Source organism: Lepus europaeus, chromosome 14, assembly GCF_033115175.1.
Source record: "Lepus europaeus isolate LE1 chromosome 14, mLepTim1.pri, whole genome shotgun sequence".
NCBI lineage: Eukaryota > Metazoa > Chordata > Mammalia > Lagomorpha > Leporidae > Lepus > Lepus europaeus.
This window is the reverse complement of record NC_084840.1, coordinates 89,808,188-89,830,090: the sequence shown is the minus strand read 5'-3', so window position 1 is coordinate 89,830,090 and position 21,903 is coordinate 89,808,188.

The following is a 21,903-nucleotide window of genomic DNA, read 5'->3' as shown; positions in this document are numbered from 1 at the left end:
ACAGCCCCGGAGACCCGCATCCGAGCCGATTTCCACGCTCGCAGCCCCTTGTGTCTCGGAGCCTTGTGTCCCGGATTTAAAGCAGTGCGCTCAGGGATGTGCGTGCACGCCGCTTCCTTCGGACAGGACAGCCTGTCGCACCAGTCCCCTCCGTCCGCTTTCACCGCAGCCCTGTCCCCACCACGCGCAACGGCGGCTCCTCCCAGAGAGATCGGCTGTCCAAAACCCATGGCAAAGTCGCAGCCGCAGACACCGCGCGCCGAGGCCCAGGCCCGAGAGCGCGGTCCTGTTGCCTGGGGTCCCCGGGGCGTGTGAACGCACGCTCCCGGTCCCCAGCGCCGCCTCTCGGCTCGCGCGCTCCCCACTTACCCCGATCCTCTCCCGAATCGTGGCTGGGGAGCTCACTCCTCGCGCACTGCCCCGCCCGGATCCCGCCAAGGCAATATTAAAGCAAAGGAGGGCTCCTGGCAGATCCGCGGGGCCAGCCTCGGCCGCCACCGGGGCGCGTCCCCACCCCGGACCTCGGAGACAGTTGGGGGGGAGGGCGGGGCGCGCCCGGGAGCCCAAAAGCGACGCGGGGGCCGCACCTTACCTGGGGCTGCGGGGCCGGCAAGCAGCGGCTGGGCGGCTGGCTCTCCCGCCCCGAGGCTAGGCGCACTCCCATCCCCGCCGCATGTTCCCCGCGCCGGCTCCAGCGCGCTCACCGCCGCCACCGCCGTCGTCTCGGCTTTATTTACCCAGACGGGCGCGCACGGCCCGGGAACCGGAATACCGAGGCCTTCTCATGTTTCCTGACTGCCCGGCCCAGCCGGCGAACATCCTGCGGGCGCGGTATCCACGTTCCCGGGCCGCGGGAGAGGAAGCGCCCGCGCCCGCCGCCCGGCCGCGGGGGCTGCTGCTACTGTTAACCCCTCGCAGCGGAGCCGCCGCTGGGGAAGCCCCGCGGCCCGCCGAGATCTCTCCAGGCCAGGGCGTGGCTCCAGACCCGCCGGCCGAAGGGGAACTTCTTTCCCTTCGCACTTTGGGGAAGACAGTGGAAAAGCCGCCAGGAGGTCTGGGCTCCAGCTGCGGAAGCTGGGCGCTTGCGGAGGCAGATCCGTTGCCTGGAGCTGGCCCGAGCGCCCTAGGCGGGCGAGGCGGCTGGGGCGCGCCATGAGTTGTCCTTAGCGGGAGGGAAGTTCGGGAGAGCTCGGGTTTGCGCAGCGCAGGAGTGCTCCGAGAGCCTCTCCTGCTGTCCCCGGGCAGCTACTGAGAGCCTGCCTCTCTCTATCTCTCGGGCAAGGCCAGGCACAGGTCCACCTCCCGGGGCCAGCGCTGCAGAGGCTGCACCCGCTGGCGGCTTGTGAGGTTGGGGGAAAGGCAAGGATGCAGCGAGGTGAGCCCAGGTGACCCACCGCGGTGACCCAGGTATGGAAGAGATGGCGCACCCGGAGCCAGGGATCTGTGCGCAGCCAAGGGGCTGGAGCTGGGGAAAATCCCGAGGTGGGACAGAGAGCAAGGAGAGAGAATGGCCATGAGGCTGTGCTACTGTCCCAGACGCACCAGAGGAGGGAAGGCGGCGGTTCAGCTTGGAAAGACCCTCAATGGCGCCAAAGCCGTCTGCGCGCTCGCCGGTCCCTGGCCCTGCTACCCCAAGAGCCCTTACTGTTTTGTTTTTTCCTTTCTTGAGAGCGAAAGTCGATTTCCCCAAAACTTCAGAAGTAGAGCATCACGTGTCTTTTTCTTCTCTAAAGGTGGACTAGCCAGTGCTGGGGCAGAGGCCACCTAAGCTAAGCATCTTCCTTTGTATGCGGGCTGGAAGAGGTTAAAACACAGAGCAGAGCGACGTGCCGGTGTGCCGGCTACCCCAGTACAGGACAGCAAGTCCCGCAGGGACAGCGGCCGAAGCCCAAAGGGATGCGGGCGTGCATTTCTGCGCACCGGGGGACCTCAGGGTGCTGTCCTCTGATCCCGTCGCCCGCTGTCCCCGGGTTTCTTGCGTCGGGTTAACTTGCCGGTGTAGAGCGCTCTTCTTGTCCCTGGTCGGTGCGTGGGGACTTCAGGACAAGCTTCAGGCCCAAAAGACAGGGACTCATCCCGCGGTTTCCAATCCCGATATTCAGCAAATGCCGAATTTAATAGTAGCAGCAGTAGCAGCAGGTCTGACGGGTAATCCGTGGCGGCAAGAGCGTCGCGTTCTCTTTTAGGGTCTCTGTGAGTGATGGGGGTCAGCAAATATTGTAAAGAATTCAGCAGTAGCCCAGCCAGTCTGACATCTTTGCTGCTCAGCTCTGGCAGCTAAAGCGACAAGCAGTTGCTTGCAATTTCACAATTTTCTACTGATTTATTGAACTCTCTGCTCTAGGAGATGCCACATAGGACAAATGGATTTTGTGATTTCAGTGTCTAACTGCATTTACACAATTTAAAGCATGCGCCGAGAAGAATGATTGAAGGTATGTTTACATGTGAGATTCGTGTCCGTTTTGTCGGAAGTGGAATAGACAGCCAAAAATCTTTCTGTGACAGTATTTTTAAATTCGGTATTGGAATAATAGTCACCTTAGTAAATCACGGGTTTAGTCACTGAAAACATTAATATATGAGAGTTTCATTAGACTATAGTCTAATCTTGAGAATCCATTTTAAAATGAAAGAATCATGGTAAAAATGAAATGATGTGAATTCCTCTGTAATAGACAAGTGAGCATTTGTTTTGTGATTGGCTAAAATTTTATTTTTGTAAGTTTCATCCTCCATGAAAGAGGGAAGTCTCTCCATTGGAATGCACAGTTCGAATGCATCGATCATTTTGTTAAATTTTACCTTATGAAAAATGGATTTCACCCAGCTTCTTAGGGTATATTCCATCCTTAATATACAAAATGCTGTATTGCAACCCCCAGAAATATGCAGTTGTAGAAGGCACTGTTAGAATATTTAAGAAAGTGTAAGTAGTTTGCGGAAGACGGCCATGTGTAGGAGGAAAAGAAAAACTCAGAGCAGTCAGCAGATCAGCCCTGATCTTAGTTCTGGGTAATTTGATGTTGGTTTAGACAAGAATTTCCTAAAGTGTCAATTGAAGATCAGTTTTCCATAAACTTGCCTTACACGATTGTTACAGTATTTTTTTTAAATGTGAAAGTAATGTACTGCTGTTGCTAAAGCTAAAAAGATGGTAAGAGCACTGGCTGGTGTATTAACCCATTGTGCTGGACTTAAAGTTACAAATATAGGTGATGTTTTCTTCCTAGTAAAGAAAAGACAAAGACACCTTCAGTTATAGAATTTTGGTGTTTTCATCATGGTACCCTGACATTGCAGAATAAATACTGGCCAAAGTGTTTGAGAAATAAAGAGTGTTTTGAAACTCTCTTTTCCAATGACTGCTGGCTCGACTGGTGTAAAATAGTAAGTTTATGAACAAAGGCTTGCCTCACCCGTGGGCAGTTTGCCTTGTATATGTATATACAAGGGGTCTTCAAAAAAGGACAGGAAAAATAAGTACTAAGGAAAAAAACTACAATGCATGGATTGCACCTTGTGGGAGTGAGGCATACGAAAATAAACTTATGGAATTCATTTTTTTTTCTGGGAACACTTGGAAGCCCCTCCTGGGTATCTACACCCATCCACCCCACAGGAGCCCATAAGTGGAATAATGTAACAAGTGACTAGGTGCAGACACATTGGGGGTGAACTGGTAGAGGGGGTGGCAAGGCACTTTTTGCTTTGCTTATAATTTAAATTGCATAAGGAGCACCCTTTCTTAGAGAAAGTCTTTTCCCTAAGTTCACTCTTGACCTATCAATGACTGGGCATGAGTGGGAATTCCTCTTCAGCATCTCCACCCACCAAGAGGAGCCACCGAGATGACCACCCCGCCCCTGAGGTCCCAACTCAGACCTTTTCCCACGCATTCACATACATGAATACAAACAGAAAATGATGGCTTTATTTTCTGGGTGTTTAAAATAAATGAAGCCACACTGTATGAGTGTGTGTAAATACACACACCGTTTTCAGCTAAGTCTTGCCTTTTGATCTGTGATTGCACAGAGAACTTTCATATTAGCACACAGAACTCTAGCTGCTGCTTTATGTTACATAATACTGCACAATCTATTTCATCATCCCCCCATGCACAGTTCTGTCTTTTCAGCTTTAATTGTTGTAAAATTATTATATAGTGCTTCCTGTCCGTGCTAAGTATTTCTCTAGAAGTAGCTACACAGACGTAGAATTACTGAGTTTCTAAGTTTTGGTGCATACTTTTTAAATTTTCCTGCAACCCACACTGATATGTACAGTCCTTACATGCTACACAGAATTCCATATGTCCAGTCTTTGTAGGGTTTTCCTGGATGATGGGTAAAATAATACCTCATTGTTCCAGAACCTTTCCCTTCATAAGCTATTTGTGTTTCTTAATCGAGTCGCTGTTGATTAGATCCTCATTAGAAGATTTACTGATTTCTAAAGCTCATGTGTAAACCAATTTCCCCTGAGATGTGAGCTTAAATAATGCAGCTATGTTACCTGGTCTGGTCAGTGACCTGCCTTTTGCTGATTTTGTGTTGGTCTCATGGAAGGTTTAAATGTGAAGAGAGACACATATGTGGTCTTTTCCTTTGTGGATGCTGAGTTTTGTGTCTTGGTCTGGACGACTTTTTCTACATTTTCTAATAATACTTTCAAAAAATCATTTTCCCTGGGTTTTCTAATCAGTCAGGAATTCATTTTTGTAAGTTTGGAGGTAGGAATCTCATTTGATAGTTTTTTGTTTTCCAATATGAAAGCTAATCATTCCTGCTAGAATTGTTAGAGTTCCTCCCCCACTGATTTGAATCATACATATATGGTGCATTCTTGTCTAACAAGGCTTTGGGAGTCATTGCAGAATGGCCAATATCCTCCAGTACATTTCAGCTTCAGTTTTTGGAAACCATCTCGCACTCCAAAGAGTTCCAGGGTTTCCGTATCTGTAATACCAGCATGTCTCCCGATGGTGTGGCCTGGGGATGGTTCTACCACACACAGCTGGTTCAGCAGCCGTCTGGGTTAAGATTGTCCTTTATCAGCTCAAAAGCAGGTGAGCAGCTTTCCACAGCTGTCTTCTCGCGGGTTCCGTGTGGCTGCACCTGGCTTTTGGAACACATCATGCCACAAAGAGGTTAAAAGCATAGGGTTATTTGGAAAAGTGATGAATCCCTGCACCATGGCTTGTAAGAATTAAACATGTCTTTCTCCATTTTTCGGGGGAATTGAATGATTTTTTTTTTTTCTCACAAAGCAGCTACTAAGGAACCACTGACAAGGATTATACAGGAGTCAAATTCACTGGAGACAAAAAAATGCAAGTTTTTTGTCACCAAATTTTTTTTAAGTTATCTATGTGGGGGCTGGCACTGTGGCATAGCAAGTAAAGCTGCCGCCTGCAGTGCCAGCATCCCCTATGGGTGCTGGTTCGAGTCCTGGCTACTCCACTTCTCATCCAGCTCCCTGCTATGGCCTGGGAAAGCAGTAAAAGATGGCCCAAGTCCTTGGGCCCTTGCACCCACGTGGGAGACCTGGAAGAAGCTCCTGGCTCCTGGCTTTGGATTGGTTCAGCTCTGGCTGTTGCGGCCATTTGAGCAGTGAACCAGCAGATGGAAGACCTCTCTCTCTGTCTCTGCCTCTGTGTCTCTGTAACTCTGCCTTTCAGATAAATAATAAATAAATCTTTTTTTAAAAAAAAAAAGTTGTCTAATTGTAAGTACAAGTATAAATAATAAACAAGAGGACTTGAGTCAAGGTGGATTAGCATCTCATTGTACTCCACAGGCTTTGAGATGGGATCTGAAGTACCCTGGAACTTCCAACACCCCATCTTCTCTCTTGATCCCAAAGTATGTTTAGTAACCTCCGACAATGACCCAGCCTTACAGGAAGACACACTTCACAATGGGGCACCAAGGGCACCTGCAGAACATGCATTTAAAGACTAAAACTGTTTTCAGAAGACTCACCTGGCCTCCGAGTCAGTTTGCCTTTATGTCAGAGCTGTCCACTGAAAACTTTGGACTATCGCCAAGGAAGCCTTGATATGTGGAACCTAGTGGATGTCAGGCTATCTTTTAAAGATTTTATTGACTCTCCCCAAAGCCTGCTTTAGTTTTTAATCTGGGTGTGGGACCTCTGAGTAAGTTCACTGCAGGAATGAATGGGAACAGAAGTGACAGACACAACTGTCACGTAGAAGGATACAGTAGGGCTGGCACTGTAGCATCGGAGGTTAGGCCTCCGCCTGAGGCACCAGCATCCCACATGGGTGCTGGTTCATGTCCTGGCTGCTCCTCTCCCCTTCTGGCTCTTTGCTTACAACCTGGACCCTTGCACCCACGTGGGAGACCCAGAAGAAGCTCCTGACTCCTGGCTTGATCGGCCCAGCTCAATGGCCATTGCAGCCATTTGGGGAGTGAGCCTGCAGATGGAAGATCTGTCTCTCCCTCTCTCTGTCTGTAACTCTGCCTTTCAAATAAATAAATAAATCTTAAAAAAAAAAAAAGAAGGACATTGGCTTCTACTATCCTTTTAAAATATTTATTTATTTGTGAGACAGAGAAAGAGAGACAGACAGAGATCCCCTCACCTAGCTCAGACCCTAGATGCCTGCAACAGCTGGGGCTGGACCAGACTGGACTCCAGAGCCAGACATTCACTGCAGGTCTCCCACACGGACGGCAGGGACCCAAGTACTTGAACCTTTACCTGTTGCCTTCCAGGGTCTGTATTGGCAGGAAGCTGGAATTGGAGCAGAACCAGGGCTCAAGCCAGGAGCTCCATGTATGGAATGTAGTGTCTATTTCTCTTCCCTTTTTAACTCTTCGCAAGGATTGGAGCATAGTGGTGGCAGTCTACTCATCTACACCACCTTCTACAGTAGAACAACACAGACTGGCCGGCTTGAACCTCAGACGTGCGTTTTCTCCCTGAAAGGATCAGGGCACAGGCTGGCAGAGCTGGTCTCTGATGCATGCTGTTCTCCCAGCTTGCACAGCGCCTGCCCTCTCTCTGTCCGCTCAGGGCTTTTGCCCTCCGTGCTCCCGCTGGGTGATGGCGAGTGAGAGATACACCCTAATGAATCGCTTCATTCTAATCACCTCTTTGAAGGCTCTATCTCTGAAGTCAGTCGCATTGCTGGGGTAGGGTGGGGGAAGGTTAAGGCTTCAACGTAGGAATTAGGAGGGGAACTCAGTTTTCTCTTTCACAGCCAGAGACCCCAAGTTGATGTAAGAACCGCAGATGGAGGGAACCGGGACATGCAGTGAACAGCAAGGGTCAAAGGGCCAGACCGCAAAGGTTTGCGGCTTTGTGGGTGGTTGATCCCACTCTGCTGCCGCAGGGCACAAGCGAGCATGCGTGATACCGACTGGATGAGCCGAAGCAGGAGTCTTGATGGCTGCCAATAAAACCATGACGGACCCTGAAGATTGAGTTTTATGTAATTTTCCAGTGCCACCGGCTATTACTCTTCCTTTGATTTTTTTCCCCAGTCATTGTAAGATGTAAAAATGGTGCTCATCGCAAAACCAGAAACACCCAGCAGGGAGCTAGATCTGGCCTGAGGGAGGGTTGTGTTTGCCACCCCGATTTTGACCCCTCAGGGGTACACAAGCATCCCTAGTGAAGTCACTCTGTCTAAAGGAACTTAGCCTGCACCCTAGGTAATACACACCTGTACAGGAGAGCCGAACCAGCGGTATGCACACCTGTACAGGCGAGCCGAAACAGCGGTATGCACACCTGTACAGGTGAGCTGAAACACAGTGGTTTCTAGATGACCTGAGCCCTCCAACACAGGGCGATCTGGAAGGAGTTGGGCAGGAACGGCTTTCTCCCCTCCCCTCCTGCGGCTGGGCTGCATGTATGTAGAACCTCAGTCTAGACACATCCACATGGCTTTGGGTGCTGTGTTCTTTGTTTTTCATCTTAAGCAAGCTCTCTTCCTCCTTGCTCGCTCCCTCCCTTCCCCACTTCCTTTTCTCCCTTCCTTCCTACTTATTGATTCGCCTTTAGGCACAGTATTCCCACTTGGGTTCTGATGCTTATGTTTTTTGTAGTCATGGAAAATGGTGATTAATTTTCAAGGATAACTACATTCTGGCTGACCCCCTCCCTTCCCTTCCCTCCCCCTCAAAAAAAAAAAAAACCCTCCCACAAGATTGGAACTTTTTTTTCATTGTTTTCTTTTTAATAACAACAATAAATAGTTATGGGGCACCTGCAGGCAAAAGCTGGTGCCAAGAACAGCAATGAATTTGATGTAAAAGACATGACCCTTGCTTTGTTAAGAAAGCACAGGAAAACAAATAACCTCCACCTAAGACTTTTTAGGGTGTCTGATAGAAAGATTGCTTGATTCCAGTGAATCTATAAATCATCTGTGGAAATACAGGAGGGAAGCCGAAGACGGTAGAATGACCATTTTATGTGTCTGCTAAAAATTTTGTAACCATCTTACCAACATCCTGCCTGAAAACATGCAAAAAGAAAGCATCATTTTCAGAAATTTGAGCCTGATCGAAAAACAGTACATTTTACCTCTTACATCAGGTTTTTTCAAGTTTTATGCCAGAAACCTCTGGGTTTCAAGAGAGCTTTTAGGGCTTCCGTTGAAAAAGAGAGAGAGACGGAGAGAGAGAGAAACCGTGGCAACAGTAAACACACTGAGGTTAGCTTGTGGTCTTTCTTTCCTACCTTCCTTGTCCACGCCTGCTTCTAACCTGCCTTGCACCCTCACCCTCCACATCTACGCCTCTCTTTGAGAAAATGCAGCTGGGAAAGCGAGGTTGGAGGAGAGCCGTGTTGTGGGTGAATTTGTTGTGTGTGGCAAGGAAGTAGAGGGGCTCATACACACGCCAAAAGACTGGTTGTTTCCCAGCTGCTTGGATCACAGAACCACAAGCCAGGCAGCAGGTGCACTGGGTGCTGTGGGGTGTACAGTGAGCCTAATTGGCTACACTTTTGTCTGGACTGTCCTTACCCTTCCTCAGTGTGCTTAGTTGTTGTAATTGGGCTAGGAGGAAAGGCAAAAGAAAACGAAGTGTTGCTCCAGTTAAGTGTATGGTTGAAATAGCCTGAAGTCTAGAATCAGGGGCGCGTTTGCAATACCCAAATAGCACAGTTGCTTCTTGGACTTACAGTAGCAGCTCAAGACATACTGTTTTTCTAGAAGGGGACATAGTTAAGGATGTTTTTAAAATGTACACGTTCTTTAACGTACAAAGCACTTTCTCTGCACCCGTGTACGCTCCCAAGCGTGTAACTGCTGTAATTCCCACTGGCACATTTTGGAGTAAGTACTCTCTACTACTCATTTTGTAGAAGAGAATACGTGGGCACAGAATGGGCTGGGATTCGATCCCAGGCACAGTGGGCAGAGAGCTTGCATGCTGAACTACTTTACTATGTCACTTTTTAAAAAGAAGACTTAATAGGAAGGCTAGAAAGACCTGAAAGTCTTTGACTTCCATAATTGCAGGCACAGCTAAGCACGTAGTTGACTTCTTCTTAAACAGCAGGAAATTCAATATCACTGTGTATGTTTTTCTTTTTAAAAATATTGATTTATTTATTTGCATGGTAGGGTGGGGATTGGCAGTATCTTCCATCTGTTCGTTCTCTCCCCGGATGCCCACAATTGCCTGGCCAGCTAATGCTGGGAGGCAGGAGCTCAATCCAGGTCTTCCACATGGGTGCCAGGAACCCAATCACTCCTGCCTCTCGGGGTTGGCATTCGCAGGAAACTGGAGTCAGGAGTCAGAAGCCAGAGCCAGGGGCTCTGTCATGGCGCAGCCGGTATCCCATACGAGCCATGGCTGGAGTCTTGGCTGCTCTCCTTCTGATCCAGCTCCCTGCTAATGTGCCAGGGAAAGCAGCAGCAGATGGCCCACGTGCTTGGTCCCCTGCACCCATGTAGATTGCACCCTGCACCCAGAGGAGACTCTGATGGTGTTCCTGGCTTTTGGCTTTGGTCCAGCCCAGTCCTGATCATTGCAGCCATCTGGGGAGTGAACCAGCAGATGGAAGATCTCTCTCTCTCTCTCCCTGTCTCTCTCTCTCTCTCTCTCTCTCTCACTCTGCCTTTCAAATAAAATAAATCTTACAAAACTAAAGGGACTGGCATTGTGATGCAGTGGGTAAAGCTGCCGCCTGTGACACTGGCATCCCATATGGGTACCAGTTCATGTGCCAGCTGCCCCACTTCCAATCCAACTCCCTGCTAATGGCCTGGGGAGGCAGCAGAGGATGGCCCAAGTGCTTGGGCCCCTGCCACCCACTTAGGAGACCCAGATGAAGCTCCTGGCTCCTGGTTTCAGCCTGGCCCAGCTCTGGCCATTGCACCATCTTGGGGAGTGAACCAGCAGATACAGGATCTCTATCTCTGCCTCTCCCTCTATCTCTGTAGAGTCTCTAAAAATAAGTAAACAAATACATAAATAAAATTTTAAAAATAAAAGGAGCCAGAGCCGGACATGAAACCCAGGCAGGCACTGCAATATGTTATGTAGGCATCCCAGCTGGCACCTTCACTGGTGAACTCTCAGGGCCACCTGGTCCAGGGTGACCTTGCACGGCTATAACCTTGGTAAAAAGGCTGAATTTCACGTTCATCTCACAGGTGAGCTCACACTCCAATCCTGTGGGTTCTGTCAATCTAGAGAACATGCTGTCTACCCTACAGCGAGGACCAACTGCTTTGGAACAGCCTTGGCGACCTTGACGAGTTGTTCTGTGGGCAGCCCGGAGCCTGGCTGTAAAGGGCTTATCTCCAGAGAGGGAGCACCGGAGGCATTGATGAAGAGATCCAAGGGGGTGGATGATGGCAGCGCCCATGGCCTCACGGTGCCCTTCTTGATACTTGTCTGCTTGGTTTCGTTTGGTCTTGTTCACCTTTGTCATAGGTGTCAAACCTGCACTGGATGTTTCTGGAGCCCGAGGGGAGAGTCCAACTAAACGCCCATATATAGTATGTCTGAGTAGTTAAAAGTTATCAATCAAGAAAGCACTGCCAGCTAAAATGTTCCCTGTGCCTCTATCATGACACAGAAACCATCACGCTGATAAGTCAAAGACAACACGTGAAGGTAGGATTTCTGTTGGGAAGACAGCAAAGACAAATCTTAATTGTTACTGCACAGGGCAGCATGTATTTTGTTGTTGGACTTCCGGTGTGTAGATGAATAATAAAACAAAATGGGTAGAAGTCACAGTCTGTTACGTATTCCATTTAGTTTATTTTTCTTGTCTTCATTTCAGCAGCAATCAGATTGCATTATCTCTGTCAATATTCTCTCCTAACTCATTTCGTAAAGGCTTACAAAGGAAATGGTATTCTATTAAAAGTGTCCAAAATTTGAATACATTTTCATTAGGAAGATACTTTAAAACAATATAGAGAAATTATAATTAAATTTATTTTATATGTTATTGATAAAATACTATTTTCATTCTAAAATGCTTAAATCATATGTGACATTAAGACAAGAAAAATTACAATTAATGAGCATAAAACTCTAAATAAAACAAATCTCATGGAAAATTTATTTAAAATATTTTTTGCAAATGTGATTATTTGCTGGTGTTCAGTACATAGCTGGTTTCTTTCCTGTTTTCCTTTTTAAAGATTCATTCATTTACTTAAAAGTCAAAGGTATAGAGAGGGGGAGAGAGAGAGAGAGAGGTCTTCCATCTGCTGGTTCACTCCCCAAGTGCCTGCCACAGCTAGGGCTGAGCCACTCTGAAGCCAGGAGCTTCATCTGGGTCTCCCATGTGGGTGGCAGGAGCTCAGACACTTGGCCCACCTTCCTCTGCTTTCCCAGGTGCATTAGCAGGGAGCTGGGTTATAAGTGGAGCAGCTGGGACTCCAACCTGCACTCCCATATGGGATGCTGGCATCTCAAGCAGCATCTTAATCCACTGCATCGCAACAGACCAGTCCCTCTTTATTTATTTCCATTTTTACAAATCTAGTAAACTGGCCATGAGGATGTCTTCACTGAGGGTCAGAGGTCATCCCTCCCTCCCCCCAGGAAGGCTGGTGCTGCTACTTCTTTGGCTCAATAAGACGAGGAAGGGGACGGCTGCCTATGGGCACTGTGTGTGCTGTGTGTGTGAGTGGATGCTGCTTCCATGCCTGTCTGACCTCCTCAGAATGCCTCTGTTCCCTGCGACACCATGCTTTCCGATATCCAGCCATGCCCTCCTCAAGCAAGGGGTACTTGGTAGAAACACAGGCTCTTCACTGGTGCTGTGGCGCAACCGGTTAATGCCGGCATTCCATATGGGCGCCGGTTCGAGTTTCAGTTGCTCCACTTCCGATCCAGCTCTCTGCTATGGCCTGGGAAAGCAGTAGAAGATGGCCCAAGTGCTCGGGCCCCTGCACCTGCGTGGGAGACCTGGAAGAAGCTCCTGGTTCCTGGCTTCAGATTGGTGCAGCTCTGGCTGTTGTGGCTAATTGGAGAGTGAACCAGCAGATGGAAGACCTCTCTCTTGCTTTCGCTCTCGCTCTTGCTCTAGCTCTCTCTCTCTCTCTCTGCCTCTCCTCTCTCTGTGTAACTCTTTTAAATAAATAAATAAATATTTAAAAAATTTATTTGAAAAGTCCAAATAGAAAGTTTTTGGGTTGGATGTTGTGGTTCAGTTGCTTAAGCGACTGTGTGGGATGCGTGCGTACCATATTGGTGTGCAGCTTAAGACCCAGCTCCTCTGCTCCCCATCCAGCTCCTGGCTAATGTGCCTGGGAAGGCAGCAGATGATGGCCCAAGTCGTGGGTTCTGCCACTCAAGTGGGAGACCCACATGGAGTTCTGGGCTCTTGGCTTTGGCGTGGCCTGTCCCTGGCTGTTGTAGGCATTTGGGGAGTGATCCAGGAATGAAAGATTGACTCTCTCGCTCTCTCTCTCTTCGTCTCTGCCATTCTGCCTGTCAAATGAATGAATAAATATTTTTAAAAATAGAAAGTCTTTAAAAGACAGAGATGAAATAAACAGTATTTTTAAATAGCTTTTTATTTTTTAAAAAATATTTATTTAGACAGAGTTATAGAGAGAGGTGGAGATCAGAGAGAGGTCTTCCATCCGCTGGTTCACTCCCCAGATGGCTGTAACGGCCGGAGCTGTGCTGATCCGAAGCCAGGATCCAGGAGCTTCTTCTGCATCTCCCATGCAAGTGCAGTGGCCCAAGGACTTGAGCCATCTTCCGCTGCTTTCCCAGGCCATAGCAGAGAGCTGGAGCGGAAGAGGAGCAACTGAAACTCGAACCGGCACCCATATGGGATACCGGCATTTCAGGCCAGGGTTTTAACCCACTGTGCCACAGCACCAAAACCCTAAAATAGCTTTTTATCTATTAATGGTTCTTTTTGCCCCTACCAAAATCTTTTCAATGAATAATTATTAATTGTATCATCAAGGCCATTTTCAGTGAGATCAATGTAACTTGAATCACCTTATTTTTAAAAAATCTTGATTTAACAATGGGTAAATTAAAATATTTTAAAACTTGCAACGATTTAAATATGGAAAATCAAGGTCAGGCGTTTGGGGTAGCAGTTAAGGCACCACTTGGGATGCATACACCCCGTAATGCAGTGCCTAGGTTCGCGTCCCGCTTCTGTTGTCCGTTCCAACTTCCCGTTAATACACACCCTGGGAGGCAGTAGAAATGGCTCAAGTGGTTGAGTCCCTGCTACCCATATGGGAGATCTATGTTGAGTTGCTGGTTCTTAGCCTGGCCCAGCTCTGACTGTTGTTATCATTTAGGGAGTGAACATAGGCGATTTCTTTCTCTCTCTCTTTGCGCCTCTGAAATTCAAAATTTTTTAGTATTAAAAAATAGAAGCAAATATGGAGAGCATGCTTAGCATATAGAGGCTTGTTTTCAATGCTGTCATCTGTTTTGTATATTCACTCTACTGTTTTGCTTTCTGTTCATTGTAAGGTTTACATAAGAACCGTAAAAATGGCTGATAGTTGTAACAGACCAAGAGTTAAGCTGATAAATAGTTTTAAAAAAAACCTCTAACTCCCCCTCCCATATTTTATGGTTTTTTCTTTTTTTTTAAAGTTTTTTTTTTTTTTTCCCCGACAGGCAGAGTTAGACAGTGAGAGAGAGAGAGACAGAGAGGAGAAAGGTCTTCCTTCCATTGGTTCATCCCCCAAAATGGCCGCTATGGCCAGCGCACTGTGCCGATCCGAAGCCAAGAGCTAGGTGCTTCCTCCTGGTCTCCCATGCGGGTGCAGGGCCCAAGCACTTGGGCCATCCTCCACTGCCTTCCCAGGCCACAGCAGAGAGCTGGCCTGGAAGAGGGGCAACCGGGACAGAATCCGACGCCCCGACAACCCTGACTGGGACTAGAACCCAGGGTGCCGGCGCCACAGGTGGAGGATTAGCTTAGTGAGCTGTGGTGCCAGCCTGTTTTTTTTTTTTTTTCCAAAGATTTATTTTGTTTAATTGAAAGGCAGAGTTACAGAAAGAGAGAGAAAAAGAGACAGAGACAGAGAGAGAGATGTCTTCCATTCTCTAGTTCACTCCCCAAATGGCTACAACAACCAGGGCTGAAGTCAGGAGTCTGGAAATCCCTTGGGGTCTCCCACATGAGTGGCAGGGCCCAAGCACTCAGAGCATCTTCTGCTGCTTTCCCAGGCTTACTAGCTGGGCTCTGGATGAGAAGTGGAGCAGCTGGCACCCTGGTACCCTGGTTGGGTTGCCGGCATGACAGGTAGCAGCTTAACCTGCTGCGCCACAATGCTGGCCCCAATTTACATCTTTTTCTATTGTGCACGTCTTTTCAAAGTACTGTGCTCATTATTTTAATAGTTTTTTCTTAGACTAAAGATATAAGCAATTTCCACACGATCATCAATAGTATCATTTTTCTGAATGTGTCTGTGTACTTTTGTCAATGAGTTTTGTATTTTCACATCTGTTACTAATTCAGATCTCTTCATAATGTTTTCATCTTTGAAAGAGATATTCCAGGACAAGCCACAGATTTGTGCACCTACTGCTTACTCATTTCAGCCCCAGCCACAAAGCACGCTCCGGGTTTCTTGAAATGGTGCTTTTAATTCTTCCTGGACAGCAGTCCATGTTTATAACTTAGAAGGTATCACTTTGTTTTCTTTTTACTTTTTTTTGAAGTAAAACTGTTTATTTTTTTAACTTTTATTTAATAAATATAAATTTCCAAAGTATAGCTTTTGGATTACAATGGCTTTTCCCCCCCATAACTTCCCTTCCACCCGCACCCCTCCTATCTCCCACTCCCTCTCCCATCCCATTCGCATCAAGATTCATTTTCAATTCTCTTTTTCTACAGAAGATCAATTTAGTATATATTAAGTAAAGATTTCAACAGTTTGCACTCACACAGAAACACAAAGTGTAAAGTACTGTTTGATTACTAGTTATACCATTAATTCACATTGTACAACACATTAAGGACAGAGATCCTACATGAGGAATAAGTGCACAGTGACTCCTGTTGTTGACTTAACAAATTGACACTCTTGTTTATGGCGTCAGTAATCACCCTAGGCTCTTGTCATGAACTGCCAAGACCATGGAAGCCTTTTGAGTTCGCCAACTCCGATCTTATTTAGACAAGGTCATATTCAAAGTGGAAGTTCTCTCCTCCCTTCAGAGAAAGGTACCTCCTTCCTTGATGGCCCGACTTTCATAATTCGCAGTGACTCTTTGAGAGATTTTAAAACAGACCTGAAAATTTCATTTCCACATTTTTAAGGTGCGATAAGAGCCTCAATGGGAAATACAAGTTGCTTTCAGAAACGAAAGTCACAGGGGGAAGAGTACATTGAATCAGCTGCTTCCTCAAGTGTTGTTACTTGTTTCTCTGAAGGGGGCAGACGATGAATGTTTTATATGCTGTGTGTGTGATTACATAACTGTAGGATCTGTAGGATGCATTTCTTTTTTTTTTCAAAGATTTATATATATATATATTTACATATATATATATATATATATTTGAAAGGCAGAGTTACACAGAAAGAGAAGGAGAGGCAGACAGAGAGAGAGAGAGAGAGAGAGAGAGGAAAAAGCCTTCCATCCGCTGGTTCACTCCCCAGTTGGCTGCAACTGCCGGAGCTGTGCCGATCCTAAGCCAGGAGCCCCTTCTGGGTCTCCCCCGTGGGTTCAGGGGCCTAAAGACTTGGGCCATCTTCTACTGCTTTCCCAGGCCATAGTAGAAAGCTGTATTGGAAGTGGAACAGTCAGGACTCGAACTGGTGCCCATATGGGATATGGGTGGCGGCTTTACCTGCTACACCACCGCACCGGCTCCAAGGATGCATTTCCAAAGGAGTCAGATTCTCTGGAAGATGAACCAGGTTTTGTGACTTCAGCGCGAAGCTTAAGGGGTATTTATTAAGGAAGTGTGCGGACTCTGAGACTGTCTACAAGGGACAAAGCTTGGAGGATGGGAGCTGTGTGTCCTACACCCGCTGCCTTGGTGTTCATCCGATAAGAATGGGACAATCGTAGATGTCATTCGTGAGCATCCTGTGGCTGGGAAGACTTTGGGCTCTCAGCTGGTGGGTGGACAATGGATCCTGTCCTGTGACAAGAGCTGACGGGCACGGAGTGTTCAGATGCCCCGCACTGATGGTCAGCCTTCTACACGGAGGAGCTAAGCCTGAGTTCCCGTAGCCAGGGAGCAAAGGAGCCGGGAGCCCAGTGGGTTTGAGCCGTGAGAGTGACTTCCGTGGCAGGGGTGAGGAGTGGAAGCGCTGGTCTGGCTCTGGAGTACTGTATCAATAATCTGATCTGAGTTGTTACTCGCCTCTGCTTGGACCGTTGAATGCTACCCGCATAGGAAGCGCTCCTCCTTCCCGTGGAAGCTGCAACCCTCTGTCGTCTTCAACCTGCGGACAGACCTGAAGCAGAACTCGCTGAAGCCATCCACTGACCCTGCAGGGCGCTGGTTCCCCGAAGTCTGCAGGCTTCCTGGCAAGAATGACCTGTGTCTGTGTTTCTGTGTCTTTTCCTTCAGCGTTTGTTTCTTTGATTCCTGTGTCACATGGAGATGTGGCAGTAGTGTCTGGAATGTTTCCTTGGATGGTCATAAATATTAGTTTGCGTTCTCCTGGAAGGCTCAATATGGACACGTTCCAGGCATGGGCTAGGTTCAAAGACCTGTCCACTTCTCCCAAGAAAAAAGCTGCAATCTGGAGAGACACAGAAAGTGGACAGAGAGACCCTGGGCAGCTGATGGACTCACCCGTGCAACAGATGGAGGTGGATAGAGAAGGAATGCTTTGGAGCTAGCTAGGGGCAGTGATGTGGCATGAAGACACATCATGGGGAGATTTCCTTTATTGATTTCTCATGCAACCATGACTCATACGCATATGTAGATATATCAAAATTTTATCTATATAAACTAGGTGATACCTTGCAAGTTGTTTTGTTACTTGCTTTTCTAAGTTAATGATCTTTATCGGTCAGTACATTTTTATCTTACCTTATGGGTCAATCCGTATACAAAATCCTGTTTTCCCCCCAAACACCCTTCAGAATTAATTTGTCCAAACTAGAGCCACATGCAGGCCCACATACTGAGTTGTTATGTCTCTCCGTTTTTTTGCCGTTACTCACTAAGTTGAGGGGGAGACAGGAGCAGCGGCCTCCACACAAGGGTCCACCCTCCTGGCCCAGTGGTTGAGTCAGTGCTTGGAACAGCTGCATCCCATAGCAGAGTAGGAGTCCAGCTGCCCCACTTCTGATCCAGCTTCCTGCCCGTGTGCACCCTGGGAAACAGCAGATGATGGTTCAAGTACTTGGAATCCAGCCACGCAAGTGAGTGACTCGGATGGAATTCCAGGTTCCTGACTTTGGCTTGGTGCTGCCCCAGCTGTGTGGGCAGCTGGGTGGGAATCAGCAGATGAAAGACCTGACAGCCTCTCTGTATCTCTGCCTTTCAGATAAAATTAAATAAATAAAAAGCAAATTTTTAAAAAGGGGGAAAATTCACCTTTCTAATTTTTCTAGGTGCTTTCTGGTGCTGCTGCTTGTCTTCCTCTGTGTGCTCCATCTTCTCTACACTGAGAGTGTACCTCTAACCCTTGCTGCATCTACATTGAACATTTTAGTGGAGTATGTTACAAGTGATGGATGATTGGCATTTTATTGGATGTCACAAAAGGAGATACCCAAGCTGCTAGTTCCATAATAGGATAATGAAGCTCTGTTCTCTGCATTGCATATGGACATGTTTCTCTTGTGACTAGAAAGAAATCTTTGGGGTCAGCACTTCAGGCATAGCTGGAAAGCCAATGCCTGTGGTGCCGGCATCCCAGATGAGTGCCAATTCAAGCCCCGGCTGCTCCACTTCCAATCCAGCTCCCTGCTAATGCGCTTGGGAAAGCAGTGGAGAATGGCCCAAGTGCGTGGGCCCCTGCACCCATGTGGGAGTCTTGGATGAAACTACTGGCTTTGGCCTGGCCCAGCCTTGGTCTTTGTGGCTATTTAAGGAGTGAACCAATGGATGAAAGATCTATCTCTCTCTCTCTTTCTCTGCCTTTCTGTAGCTCTGCCTTTCAAATAAATCTTTAAAAAAAGAAAGAAATCTTTGGTCTGAGGCTGGTGTCCTGTGAATGTCTATCTCCCCATTATTCACACACTTGGTGCTCTTAACACGGGTTAATAACTCTCACCTGGACCAGCAGTCACATTAGGAATCACTAATGACTATAATCCAAGTCAAATCTTTCCTCAAAGGTGACATTTTTTGTCGGGGCTAGTGGCCATGGCCCGACATGAGATGCAGCAGGCTGAGGCTGTCCCTTATCTAATCCTGTTTCCTGTGCTTGGTGTTCTGAAGGCACAAGACACATTCCTGCAGGCAGGATGTGACTTCTGATGAAGGTGTATGATGTTCTTTGCTCTATCAGCAGAGCTTGTACCCTGATCTTTGCTACCTTGTAAACTTGTTTCGTTCCTGTGCTATGCATGATTGCACACAATGAATGTTATCTGTATGGGGCCTGGGGTATATATCCCTGTGTTTCTTGGTGCTCCCTGCTGGAGACTGAAGGGTTTCCTTAGGGAGACTGCCTCCAGTTCCTCATCGCCGGGCCCCCTACTTTGGCTTGGAACGCGATGAGGCAATAAACGTGGTGATGAATTGACTGAGTGCTGCGTGTCTCCATGTGGTTTGTCGGGTGGCCTCCGACAATTTTTCTATAAGATAAAGCATTCTCTCATCATGTAGGAATTTTTGACTATATTAAAGATATTATATTACTATATAACAATTATTTTACATACCATAAATACTGCATATTTATGCACAATAAATATATTATATACCATAATATATTTGATATTATAGATATAATGACATAATATTATATATGATTATATATTATAACATAGCATTATATAGTCAATTATATTACAGATATAACCGTACTGGTTAGGTAGGATGAATGTTTATTTATTCCCATTGGATGTAGGAGCTTACTTAATAAGTGCCTAAAATGATGCCATATGAGTGTGTGTGTGTGTATGTTTGTGTGTGTGTGTGTGTGTGTGTAGGGCAGCTCTCTCTCTCTCTTTTGATATCTTTATCTAGTCATGGATTCTCATTGCTTCAATCTAAGAAATCACAGAGGTGATGGCTTTGTAACAACTGCCCCTACATCCCCAGGACACTTTTGGTGGAGGAAGTTGAACAAGTCATCATCAGTTGCTTTACACCGAAGAATTCCTTAGAAAACAAGCTGTGGTCCACTCTATGAGCGTTTATGAAAATGAGTTGACACAAGGGTGGAAATGCCTTTCATTGCACCACAGCCCAGAGCACACCTTCCAGCCGTCGTGTGCAGGGTCTGTCTGTCTGTCTGTCGGCCTCACGTGATTAAAGGTGAATTCACTCCTGAAAAGTGGGCTCACTACACCTGAAAGAGAAGGGTCGTTTCTTAAGAACTGTTGACTTATACCATCATTAAGACAAGGTTGTCTATATTTGGGGAACATTGTTTTTAAAAGATTTATTTATTTCTTTAAAAGGCGGGGGGGGGGGCGGGGAGAGAGAGAGAGAGAGAGAGAGGAGACTGCATGAAAGCACCACTACCCACTGGCTCATTTCCCTGCAAAGGCAGCCATGGGCTGAGACCATGGAACTTGATCCAGGTCTCCTGTGTGAGTGACAGGGGCCCACGTATCTGAGCCATCACCTGCTACCTCCCAGGGTGTACAACTGCAGGAAGCTGGAATTAGGAACTAATCAGGATTGGAACCCTGGTGCTCCCGTATGGGATGGGGTTGTCCCAACCAGTCGCCTAACCACTGCCCTAAATGTCCACATTTCTCTCCTTTTTTCAAAGTAAGTTGATAAAGAGGTCAATGCTGGCTTACTCGTACAGTTTATTACACAGCCCATACACTGGAAAATTCTATTTATGTGATCATTCCTCTGTTCCCTAAAAGGAATTTAAGCCCAGAATGACAGTTGTGTCTGAACACAGCTGTGCTCATACACACACACACACACACGCACACAGAGAAATGCGTATCATGGAAACGTAGGGTGACCAGCTGTCTGGATTTCAGCACTGAAAGTCACATGTTCCATTAAGCTCTTTAGCCCCAGCCAGATGGAACGGTGGGTCACCTGGAAGCTGCCAGGTATGAAGCAGCACGCACGGATCCCTGATGCATCTCCTGTTCTTGATCCAGCCCCTTAATTTGATCTTTAATTCAGATACGAGTTGATAGGTCGAGCTGGCAGGGAAATAACTTTGAAAACACACAGAGATACGAATTCTAAGAAGTTAGCAAGAATGCACAGAATTCTCTAAAACTGCCAGTATAAAATGGACCGAGAATCTCACCACCTTCTTTATTTCCAGATAAATAATATAGTTGCCAGTATTTGTAGTTCAACCAAAGCTTACAAAATGGAACAGAATAAAGTTTAATGTGCTTGAGTTGATTTTCACTATGAAATTTGGTTTAGAATGGGTACTGTTTATACAGAGACTATTTATTGAATGTCAAGTTGAAAGGATATTGAGAAGTTATAGAATTCATCTTTCCACATCTAGCCAAGACCACTGTTTACCAGGATGGGATTCTACCCGATATATTTTAACATTTTTTAAAAAATTTTACCCGAGGAGCCGGCACTGTGGTGCAGCGGGTTAACACCCTGGCCTGAAGCGCCCAGCATCCCATATGGGCATCGGTTCGAGTTTCGGCTGCTCCACTTCCAATCCAGCTCTCTGCTATGGCCTGAGAAAGCAGTAGAAGATGGCACAGATCCTTGGGCCCCTGCACCCGCGTGGGAGACTCAGAAGAAGGTCCTGGCTCCTGGCTTCAGATCAGCTCAGCTCCAGCCGTTGTGGCCAACTGGGGAGTGAGCCATCGGATGAAGACCTCTCTCTCTCTCTCTCTCTCTCTCTCTCTCTCTCTCTCTGCCTCTCCTCCCTCTGTGTAACTCTGACTTTCAAATAAATAAATAAAATATTAAAAAAACCCAACAAATAAAATTTTACCCGAAAGGCAGAGAGAGAAGGAGAACCAGAAAGTTCTTCCATCTATTAGTTCGTTCCTCAAATGTCCACAAAGCCAGGAGCCTGGAAATATATCTGGGTCTCTCATGTGGGTGGCAGGGACCCAAGTACCTGAGCCATCATCCGCTGTGTCTCAGGAACTGCATTAGCAGGAAACTGGATCAGAAAAAAGAGGAGCTGAGACTGGAACCAGGCATTCAGATATGGGGTGCAGGGGTCCCAAGGGGTGCCAAATGCTCACCCCCACATATTTTTAAATACCCTTGAAGGATATACTTCATGATTAATATGTCTCACCTAAAATTCTCATAATTTATGTAGGACTCTTTTTTTTATTTCTATTT